At 42.2% G+C, this 12,306-nt stretch overlaps 1 pseudogene across 1 annotated transcript; it reads right to left on the bottom strand.

The window, feature by feature from the left end:
• Window positions 1–1,285: 1,285 nt before the first annotated feature.
• Window positions 1,286–7,990, bottom strand: LOC149320624 (uncharacterized; annotated as a pseudogene). The gene is made up of 3 exons (XR_016279412.1): window positions 7,335–7,990; window positions 6,086–6,215; window positions 1,286–3,996 (listed from the first exon to the last, which is right to left on the bottom strand). The product of XR_016279412.1 is annotated as an uncharacterized LOC149320624 (transcript).
• Between the last annotated feature and the right edge of the window lie 4,316 nt (window positions 7,991–12,306).

The raw sequence follows: 12,306 nt of genomic DNA, 5'->3' as shown, positions 1-12,306 counted from the left end.
ATGCAATGGCATAGTAAGATGGTGTCTCTTATATAAAATGGCAAAATCAAGGTTTGCTTTTTACAGTGGATGTTTGAATCCTTGGATAAAAAATCCATGGGTATGGAGGGCTGAGTGTATTTCTGATTTTCAAAAACAAGTACAGTGGACCCTTTTAATATGCTGGGGTTTGGTTCCAAGATCTCCAGTGGATAACAAAATCTGTGGATGCTCAAGTCCCATTAGATATAAAGACATAGCAAAATGGTGTCCCTTATAAAAAATGGAAAATTAAGGTTTGATATTTGAAGTTTATACTTTTTTTTGAACATTTTCAAACCGTGGATGCTTGAATCTGTGTATAAAAAAATCTGTGTATAAGAAGGGCCGACTATTTTATGTTCAGCGGTGTAGTGGGGTGGGGTGCCATGTGTGCAACCTATTGAAATGATGAAGTGCATCCTTTGAATGCTTCCAAGAAAGCCAATTCAGTTTTGGGAGGCTTAACTGAAGACAAGACCACAAAAACAGCCATGAGGGTTGTTTTTCCATTCCTGATTTAAGGTTAAGCATCCAATTCATCTGCTCGTCATACAGTCAATCCATGATTTGGGGGCACATTTTTGCCTCCCTAGAAATGTACACAAATGGTCAACCCAAAGCCTTTGGCCCAGAACTACTTGCAACAAGTTTACTGCATAGTTCTTCAGTCAGTACTTTCTGCCTTTTGAGTGAGGACTCTTTTTCTTGACCCATTCTCCCATGAGAAATTTAGACAAATGCCAGTCAGGGGTGCATTCTTGCTAATAAAAATTCTGGGGCCTCTCCTTTCTCCTACAAGTGAGCTTCAGCCCACTCCCACCATCTTTTAAAGCATTTTAAAAGGAAGCAGATGAATGACACAGCCCATTTCTGCCACAAAGTAAGTGTTTGACAGTGGAACCCACTCCTTTGGAGAGTGGTGGCATCTCCTCCTTTGGAGGTTTTTAAACAGGCTGGATGGCCATCTGCCAGGGATGCTTTGATTGTGAATTCCTGCATGGCAGAATAGGGTTGGACTTGATGGCCCTTAGGGCCTCTTCCAGCTCTATGCTTCTATGAAATATTTCCAGTTGTTTTGGTGGATTTCATTTATTTATGTATTGTACAGGCCTGTAATTAAAAAACAACAACTTTTACCCCAATACAGTACTTTAACTTTTTAAAATGTATTTTTGGGTGTTGAATTCAATAACACAATACAAATGTTGAACCACACACAGTTCTTTCACAAATTCTTTTTTTTTTTTTTTTAATTATCAATTCAGTTGTTACTCAGCTTTGATCAAGTGTGGACACTGATTTTCTTTAGTGATTTCAAATTGATTTTTGTGTTTCATATCAGCAAATTAAAGTGTTTTCTTACTCTTTGCATTTCATTCAGACACATATTACAACAACATATAAATGTCAGAGCAAATTGTGGGAAAAAACGTACATGATGGAGCAAATCTGAGGTGATATTGGGATTAGAACACCTAATTCCTATATAAAACCAGCAAACATTTTTTGAAAAGTTTTGATGACCCTCAGTTTGGCAGGTGTTTCCCCCCCATCCCCAATGGATTCTTTCTTATGAGCAATATACATACTCACAAAAACAAGTCATGTCAGACTACTTTCATTTTATATAAAGGGAATGCTGAGGATGTAGCATATCCTGATTTTAGTAAGGTCTTTGGCAAGGACCCCCATGATATTCTTGCAGAAAAGCTAGTAAAATGTGGGTTAGGCAATGCAACTGTTAGTAACTGGTTGGACGACAGAATTGGGGGCATACTTATCAAATTTGCAGATGTCACCAAATTAGGAGGAGTAGCAAATACCCCAGAGGACAGGATCAAAATTCAAAATGACCTGAATAGATTAGAAAGCTGGGCCAAAACTAACAAAATGAAATTCAACACGGACAAATATAAGGTACTGCACTTAGGCGGAAAAATGAAATGCACAGATATACGATGGGAGACACCAGGCTGAATTAAACTACATGTGAAAGGGATCTAGGAGTCCAAGTAGAGCACAAGTTGAACATGAGTCAACAGTGCGATGCAGCAGCTAAAAAGGCCAATGCAACTTTAGGCTGCATTGATAAAAATATAGTATCTAGATCAAGGGAAGTAATAGTGCCACTCTATTCTGCTTTTGTTAGACCTTGACTGGAACTTTGTGTACAATTCAAGAAGGATGTGGACAAGCTGGAGCATGTACAGGACACCAAAAGGTTGAAAGGTCTGGAAACCATGTCCTATGAAAAGTGGTTTAGGGAGCTGGGTATGTTTAGCCTGGAGAAGAGAAGGTTAAGGCGTGACATGATAGGCATGCTTAAATATTTGAAGGGATGTCATATTGAAGATGGAGCAAGCTTGTTTTCTGGTGCTCCAGAGACTACGTCACAGAGCAGTAGATTTAAGATACAGGAAAAGATATTCCATTTCAACATTAGGAAGAATTTCCTGACGGTAAGAGCTGTTTGAGAGTGGAACTCACTGCCACAGTGGCTCTCACAGAGAGTGGTAGGGTCTCCTTTTTCAGAGGCTTTTAAACAGAGGCTGGATGGCCATTAGTTGGGAGTGCTTTGACTCTCTACTCCTGAATAGCAGAGGGCTGGATTGGATGGTCTTTGTGGTCTCTTCCAACTCTGATTCTAACTACTTGTATAATCTTATGAGTCTAATGTCCAATCCAAAATGATCCTCAGTCTAGGCCTTGGGCTAGCAGAGTGTGGACTCCAGATGCTGATGTACTCTAACTCTCATAATCCCTAATGGGCATAGATAATAGAGAGGAATGATGAAAGTTGTAATCCAAAAACATCTGAAAGGGCCATCCCTGCTCTTCACATGTCCATAAAATAATTAAACACAATTTACCAAAACATCCAGTTAAAACCACAAATGATTCACAAATGAGTCCCTAAAAGAGTAACTACTGCAAAGACCCTGCTTGATCAATCTTCTTTCTACGCTTTGGGAACAGATGGCACATGGATCAGGGCATCATCTGTTGCCTTAAGAATACGGGAACCTAAAACGGGTGCTGCACCTCCTGCATGAATTCTCTGATGTCTAATAAGGTTTGTGCTCTGACTGAAGCTCTTTCCGCAAGCCAGACATTTATATGGTTTCTGCCCTGTGTGTATTCTTTGATGTTTAACAAGACCAGACTGGTCACAAAAGGTCTTATTACAGTTTGAACATTTATACGGTCTCTCCCCTGTGTGGATTCTTTGATGTGAAGTAAGGTGCGTACTTTGGCTGAAGCTCTTTCCACACTCCAAGCATTTATATGGCCTCTCCCCCGTGTGAATTGTCTTATGGTTTATAAGACCAGACTGATTACAGAAGCCTTTCCCACAATCCAAACACTTATATGGTTTCTCCCCTGTGTGGATTCTTTGATGTGATGTGAAGCTTGTGCTATGACGAAAGCTCTTGCCACATTCTGAGCATTTATATGGTTTCTCCCCTGTGTGAATTCTCTGGTGTTGAATAAGGCTGGTGCTTTGATTGAAGCTCTTGCTGCAGTTTGGGCAACTGTACGGTCTCTCCCCTGTATGTATTCTCTGGTGGGAAGTAAGGTGTGTGCTTTGACTGAAACTCTTCCCACATTCCAAGCATTTATATGGCTTCACCCCCAACTGCAGTGCTTGATATTCAGTCATACTTCTGTGCTGACTCAAGCTCTGCTCAAACATCAAACTTTTGCTGGGTTTCACCCCCATGGGAATTCTCCAACGTCCACTGAGACACTTGTTCCTTCTCTTTTCTCCTTGTTCTTCTTCTTGTATGATAATTTCGTGGTAGTCTCCATCTGGACAAGGAATGTCATTATCACTCCCTTTTTCAAGCTGGGTTCCTGCTTGCCTCTTTAATGCATTTTCATTGCTGGCACTCTCTTTAAACACCTTGTACTTGTCTGTTTCTGATGTCATTCCAGGGAGTTCCCTCTCCTCCTCACTCTCCCATGCATCACCTGCTGGAATAAAGAGAGAAAACCAGTCAGCCCAGGGAGCCAGTATTGAAGAGACTAAATATAGACTCCCTCCTTGGGAATGGACTCTGATTGATTGATTGGATTTCTCCCAATATAGCATCCAAGGTGGCTCCATCCTGAACACACCTGATCTTGTCTGAAACTAAGCAAGCTTGGTTTAGTTAGTACAGGACTTGGTACTACAGTCAGCCCTCCGCGGATTCCACCATCTACAGCTTGAATATATTCACACACACAACTCAAGCAAACCTTGATTTTGCCAATTTATATAAGGCACACCATTTTACTATGTCATTGTATTTAATGGGACTTGAGCATCTGTGGATGTTGGTATCCACAGGGGGTCCCACAACCAAATCCAGCAGATACCGAGGACCCAATCTGCTTGGATGAAAAAACATCAGTGAATACCAGTTGTCTCCATGTAAAGCTAAGACATTTGTTTGTTTCAAACTCTGGAGCCCCACTACCAACCAGACATGTTGCAGGCTGGATGGCCATCTGTCGGGGATGCTTTGATTGTGATTTCCTGTATGGCAGGGGGTTGGACTGGATGGCCCTTGTGGTCTCTTCCAACTCTACGATTCTATGATTCTAGAGTTTTTAGCTCTTATTTGGTCATGCCCTCCATTTTTCTTGAATGCCATCCATTTTGTAGTGCCTTGTCCTCCTTTGTGGTGAGGACATCTGGTCACCCTGTGCTGATGCAAAGTGTAAAGCCATAAGAAAATTCTGGAACACCAGGAATAGCTTTGCAAGCTTATTAGACGAGCAGTGAGGGACGTTTTAAAGTCGGGGGCAGATGGAGTACAGTAAACCCTCCACATTCACTGGGATTAAGGGCACAGGACCCCCATGAAAGTGGAAAACCTGCAAATAAAAAAAACCCTTTTTTACCTGAGAGGACAACTCTCTAGGAATCTCTAGGTTCTCCAGGGCAATTCCATGGTCAAGATCTGCCAGAAGTTGACCATGGAATTGTGCTGGAAGACCTACAAATGCCTAGAAAAGTGTTCTCTTTAGGAATCTCTGGGTCTTCCAGTGTGACTTTTGACAGAAGTTGACAATAGAGTCTTGCTGAAGGACCTAGTGATTCTTAGAGCAAACATATTAATCAAATCCATTAATAAGCAAATCAGCAAAAGTCAAAGCCACAAATGTGGCTCAGCATGAAAGAACCCCCTGTATATGATTCATATTTTATATTATGCTACTCTTGCCTGTTGTTATTGGTTTTAATAGTTTATTTAATAGAGTGGTTTTAATATGTTTAATTCTTTTTTAGGGAGGGTTATGATATATTGTATTGTGTATCAGATGTTTTTATACTGTAAGCCGCTCTGATTGCCTTATGGTAGAAGAGTGGGATATAAATAACCTGTGGGAAACAGGTAGTCCATGCCATCCATTTTGTGACTTCAAAGTCTTTCTAAAGCCAACATTAGCCCCACTTTTTAACCAAGAGCTTGCGTGGTGTAGTGGTTTCAATGTCGGATTATGACCCTGAAGTCCAGGGTTTGATTCCCTGTTCAGTCACAGAAACCCACTGGGTGAACTTGAGTGAGTCACACATTCTTAGTCCCAGAAAACCATGTGATAGGTTCAATTTAGGAGTACCATAAATCAGAAACAACATGAAGGCACACAACAATTTTTCAACCTGTTTGCGCCAAACCAGGTCAATATTAGGGTTGCCAGAATGAAAAATGGAGAGGACCTCTGCATCTTTACTAGAAGGGCGAATTTTAGCAAGTGTCACTTGTTGTCTGGTTGCATGACAAGCCACACCAGCTGGGCAGGAGCCCAGCTGGTTTACTTTGACAATCCTAGTCAAAACTGCAACAAAATATAGTAGCTTTGAAGCCAATACCCCCAATATTTTCAAGTAATATAAAAATACAATCATGATCTCCCCCAATCAGCCAAAAGTCAACCAAAAACAAAACTGGAAGTGACATGCAGTGTGCTGCCAATGTCGCCTGGATGCAAAATCACCTCCAGTCGCTCCACAGTTGACCATCTCTACTTCGATACATCCAAACCAGGCCCTTGAAAAATAATCTCTCCTTACCCAAGGGATTGGCCTCTACTTTGTCCTTTTCCTGCTTGGTTTCTATACACAACTGTCTCTGCTGGCTCTCAGGGGGTGCCGGTGCCATCTCAAAAGGACCAGCTGCCACCTCCTCTTCCTCAAACACCACCTATGGTGAGCAGAAAGAAGAATTCGTTCAGCTCTTTCTGACAGAGAAGGCTAAATGTCTCACCAAACTACAAATCCCAGAATTTCACAGCATTGAGCCATAGCAGTTAAAGTGATGTAAAACTGCATTAATTATGTAGTGCAGATGCAGCCTTAAATCCCCAGCAAGGCATGCAGCCACACAATCAGGAATTGGACATAAAGACAGGAAGAAATCTTCTTCATATTTGGAGCTTGGAAATGTTTTTTGAAGTCTAAAATAATAAAATAATAATAAAACTTTTATTTATATCCTGCTTTTTGTGAAAACAATCAAGGCAGTGGTGTACAGCAGATTAAAAATTAGATGAATAACCAATTAAAAACACATTAACAATGGGCGGAACCAAACATAGTCCATGAGTCCATGTTCTATGAAAGTCCATGTTCTATGAAAGTGAGTTCATAGTCTATGAAAGTCCATGGTCTATGAAAGTGGTCACTGTATGGCCGAGTGCTTCATTCTGGAAAGGCCTGCTGGAAGAAATCTGTCTTGACAGCTTTCTTGAAGCTGTCTAAGTTGGTAATTTGACGGATCTTGTCCAGCAGACCATTCCACAGGCTGAAAGCAGTTGCAGAAAAGGCCCTCTGCGAGGTTGCAGTTAATCTGGTCTTTAAATGCTGCAATAGGACCTAAGTGTACAGGGTGGATTATATGGAAGCAGGCAATTCCTTAAATAAGTTGGACCCAAGCCATGTAGGGCTTTAAAGGTGATGACCAACACTTTGTATTGCTCCTGAAAATCAATGGGCAGCCAGTGGAGTGATTTCAAAATTGGTATTATGCGGTCACTCCTAGATGTTCAGGTGACCAACCTGGCTGCCATATTCTGTACCAACTGGAATTTCCAGAGATGGGTGGCCCAAGTAGAGTGCATTGCAAAAGTCGAGTCATGGGGTTACCAGTGCATGTTCTACAGTTTCCAGGTCCCTCAGTTCCAGGAAAGGGTGCAGCTTGCTAGTATAGCCATGGCCAAGCTGCTCAAGGGACTATGGGAATATGGGGACTGCATTCTGAATAAAATAAATGTTTTCATGTTTGTAAATCTTGACTTTTCAGGAGCTCAGTGACAAGTCTCACCTGGCATTCATGACAGTCATTGAACTCTTTCTGCCTCTGCAGAAAATCCTCTGCCAGGCCTACTGCCTCGGAGCAGGTCTCCGGACTGTATTCCCGGACCCAGCTTTGGACTTCAGGTGGTAGGATGTCCAGGAATTGCTCCAAGATCACTAGCTCCAGGATTTGTTCCTTGGTGTACCTCTCAGCTTTCAGCCACCCCTGGCAAAGTTCCTGCAACTGGTTGTAAGCCCCTCTAGGCCCCTCGGCCTCCTGGTAGCAAAAATGCCGGAAGTGTTGACGCTGCCTCTCCCGTCTCAGGGTGTCCCCTTGCAAGATGGCCACTTTCACCTTCCCGTAATCTCCTCTGTCTCCAGCCGCCATCCTCTCAAAGACCAACTTGGCTTCTCCTCTGAGGGCTGGCAGGAGTTGGGTCACCCAGTCTTCCTCGGGCCACCGACAGGCTTCGGCCACTTGCTCGAAGGAAACCAGGAATGCTTGAGCATTGTCCCATGGTGTGGGCTCCTCTGGTGACTGTGGGATCCCCCAGCTGGATTGAGGTGATTCTTCCGTCTTGAGGAACTCTGGCCATTGAGCGTCCCAGCAATGTGCCAAACTGTCTTCTGATTCCTCCTTCATGGGATGTGGAATTGACTTCTTGTGGAATGTGCCAGTATTCCCAGAACGCTGGGAATATTTCAAGGGTCTCTTCCCTCCCTCAGAATTCAGTCTTGGCTTATGACTGGCAGCACTGTAGAAGCCATGAGGGGCTTTTCCTCTGATGTCCAATGCCTCTCTTTGCCCTGGGGTTGCTGGGCTTTGCTCTTCCATTTTCATCCTGAGGAAAACCTCTTGAATAAATAAATGACAGCGAGCTGGATCTCAGGGGATGCTAGTGCCGTCTCAAAAGGGCCAGCTGCCACCTCCTCTTCCTCAAACACCACCTATGTAAAATGGTGTCCCTTATATAAAATAGCAAAATCAAGGTTTGCGTTTTGGAGTGTTTTCAAACCGTGGATGCTTGAATCCGCAGATAAAAAAAATCCATGATACAGAAGGCTCAAGGCAGCTAACAACAAGAAACAACAATACAAAACATTAAAATGCAGTTCCATTTTTTAAAAAAATTAAACCATTTTAACAAGTTAAAATAATTACACATTAATAACTGAAATGTACTTAAAACTCTGAGCAAACCTTAAAATCTGAATTACGTTTGATAGCTCAATCCTCGTCAGTTTATAATAGCTGGGTGAAGCCATTTTAAAACAATAGCAATTTTAAAATAATAATAAGAAGTAGGAGTAGGAGCAGTGAGAGCCAGAGTGATCTAGTGTTTTGTGTGTTTGAAGATCAGGGTTCACATCTCGGTTTGGCCATGTAAACCCACTGGGTGATTGTGGGCAAGTCACACTCTCTCAGCCTCAGAGAATGGCAATGGATCTTTCAATGGACAGAGGGAGAGGCAGAACCACACTCCCTTCTATCTGACCCATATAGATCATTCTGCAAGAAACCCATTCCTTTAGACACAGAGGATGGTGGGCTTGCATCTGGACTGCAGAATTAATGCAGTTTGACACTGCTTTAACTGCCATGGCTCCATGCTGTGGAATCCAGGAGTTTGTAGCTTTGTGAGATGTTCTCTGTCAAGAGAGCTCTGGTTTCAAATCCTAAGATTCCATAGCAGTGAAGCCATGACAGTTAAAGCAGTATCAAACTGAATTAATTCTGCAATGTAGATGCAGCTGGGAAGCATGCCTTTCTTTTTTATTTTCCAGATCTCGAAGGAGATGAGTAGAAGGAACCTGGTGGGGGGTTTGAAGGCATTGGGGGGGGGTCTCCTATACCCCCCAATATTTCTCTCCTGCTCCTTCCTCCTCTGCTGGGATTTTCCCACTCTTTCATTCACCTTCTTAGCTGCTTTTGAAAATCTTCCTTCCTTTCTTTGTTGCAGCTGCAAAGAGATTTGAAACCAGATCTCTTCTTCTTTCTTCTTTTTCCTCCTCCTCCCCTTCACTCTCCAATGCTTTGCAATCTCCTCTCTCCTCTCTAGGAAGCCAAGCTTGGTAGGATTAACCCTTTTGGAAGCACTCCAGTGGGAAAATAGGAATTGTTTGTTGTTAGGTGCCTTCAAGGCAAGGGAGGAAGGAACCTTCCCAAACCTGAGGGAGAAAGCCAAGGGACACCTCTGGTGTCCAACAACCAGACTTTCTATTTCTTCTTCTTTATTTTGGTCTGTTTCAATTAAAAACAAACAAAACAATGCAGATTATATTTCTTTCTATTAAAATATAATGCATAATATTTTGTTGTTGTTGTGTGCCTCCAAATCACTTTTGACGTACAGTGACCCTAAGGCGAACCTATCATTGGGTTTTCCTAGAAGTTTCTTTGGAGTACGATTTGCTGTCATCATCCTCTGAAGCTGAGAGAGTGTGACTTGCCCACCATCAAAGTTTTTATGCTCGAGCAGGAATCGAACCCTGGTCTCCAGAGTTGGAATCCAACTCTCAAACCACTTCACCTCACAGGCTTATTATATGCAGTAAAATACAATATATAATACAATATACAATAAAAGTGTGTGTGTGTGTATATATATATATATATATATATATATATATATTGCTTAGACTGTATGTCTTTGGCAGGATTTAATGTTTTGAATTATATTATTATTATTATTATTATTATTATTATTATTATTATTATTATATTTGTATCCTGCTGTTTTCCCAGAACTGAGACTCAGAGCAGTTTCACAATATTAAAAAATAATACAATTAAAACATAGAAAAGCAATACATTAAAACAGAACTAAATCGTTACAATATTAAAATAGTAAAGGGCCATGTAAATTTATGGTGCTATACAAATAAATAATGACAACATACAGTGGGCCCTTGGTATCCACTGGGGTTTAGTTCCAAGACCTCCTGTGGATACCCAAATCCATGGATGCTCAAGTTCCATTATACACAGTGGCACAGTAATATGGTGTCGCTTATATAAAATAGCAAAATCAAGGTTTGCTTTTTGGAATTTATATATGTTTGGATTATTTTCAAACTGTGGAAACTTGAATCTGTAAATAAAAAATATCAGTGGATACAGAAGGCCATCTGTATTGGTAAATTACTGCATTCATTATATGGTGGAGCCTGTGTAGGGGATTAAAAAACAGAGAGCACTTCTGAAAAGTTTGCTGTGCATCCCAGGGGGATTCAGTTAATTGCTACGTATGTGTGGTTTGAATCACAGAGTTAGAAGAGAATCATAGAGTCGTGATAGTTGCGTGCCTTCAAGTCATTTCTGACTTATAGTGACACTTGGCAACCCTATCACGGGTTTTTTTTGGCAGAATTTGTTCAGAGGGAAAGAGGAGTCACGAGGTGGATGTGGGATGCTTGGACCACACTAGGTGACAACCAAGAGGGGGATATATTTGAAGTCGGAAGCTTTCATGGCTGGCATCCATAGTTTTCAGTGGGTTTCCCGGGCTATGTAGCCGTGTACTGCGAGAGTTTATTTCTGACATTTCCAGCCAGAGATGCAAGCGAAACGGCAATAAACTCATCCAGAATATGACCACGTAGCCCAGAAAACCCACAGAAAACTAGGGGGATATATACTTGGTGGAGAGGTACACCAGGTGGAAGAGGTGTGGCAGCTGGACAAGGGAGGATTATTTAGCATTGAGCCATGACAGTTAAAGTGGTGTCAAGCTGGATTATTTCTGCAGTGCAGATGCAGCCCCATCCTTTTTGAAGTGCTCCTCTGGTCCAGTGAATGGGAAGGAAATTATGATGGAGGCTGGATGGTCTTAGAGAGAGGAGGAATGACCAAAGAGGCCTTTGGGCTGCTGTTGGAGGTGTCGGGATGGCAGAAGATTTGGGGGCCCAGCAGGACCAGCTTCCAAGAAGCCATTTCTCTGCCTCTCTAAGCACTCTCTCACATTTACACTCATTCTATTTCACATTTTGCCATGCTGTTTCTCTAGCACATTGTCTTTCACATGCTTACTCCCTCAGGGGTTTGTTCACACTAATTCTCAGATCCATTTCTCAAAAGATGCTACACAGTGTTCCTTTATCTCTATGTTTGTGACACACGCAAGGCTCTCTCTTGTTTACATGCTCAGCATGCCTTCTCTTCAATACCTTCTTAACCAGTTAATTCTTACACACTCTCTCTCAAGTCATATCCTCTTTCCCTCACTCACATTTATTAACACACAACTCTTCTACATGCGCATTCTATGACACTTTCTCTCTCATAGCCACACACACATTCTCTCACACTCTCGGTACCTCCCTTAGTGTGAGAGTGTCTTTCTCTCACACATGCTGTAATGCTCTTTTTCTTCCTCTTTCTCCCTCAGATAACATTCATTCAGTCTCACACCCAAAATTTTCCCTCTCACACACACATTCTCATAAATGCACTTGTGTATATACACAAGATAGTGCATGTTTCTGCATGACTGTGAGAGATTAAATAAGCGCGAGTGCGCATGACTGAGTACATATCTGTGAGCATTGGGATGAGTGTGGCTGTATGTGCAACAGTATGTGCAAAATTTACATGTATTAAGTCATAGAATCATAGAGTTGGAAGAGACCACAAGGGCCATCCAGTCCAACCCTATTCTGCCATGCAGGAACTCTCAAAGAACCACTGAGAGATTGCCATCCAGCCCCTGTTTAAAGACCTCCAAAGGAGGACACTCCACCACCCTCCAAGGTTTCATAGAATCGTACAGTTGGAAGAGACCACTAGGGCCATCCAGTCCAACCCCCTGCCATGCAGGAACTCTCAAAGAACCCCTGAGAGATGGTCATCCAGCCTCTGTTTAAAAACCTCCAAGGAAGGAGACTCCACCACTCTCAGAGGGAGTTTGTTCCACTGTCGAACAGCCCTTACTGTCAGGAAGTTCCACCTAATGTTGAAGTGGAATCTCTTTTCCTACAGCTTGGATCCATTGTTCCGGCTC

Source organism: Sceloporus occidentalis, unplaced genomic scaffold (genome assembly GCF_023333645.1).
Source record: "Sceloporus occidentalis isolate IW3139 unplaced genomic scaffold, rSceOcc1.0.p SCAF_1, whole genome shotgun sequence".
In the NCBI taxonomy this organism is placed as follows: Eukaryota; Metazoa; Chordata; class Lepidosauria; order Squamata; family Phrynosomatidae; genus Sceloporus; species Sceloporus occidentalis.
This window is presented reverse-complemented; position numbering and strand designations above follow the sequence as displayed.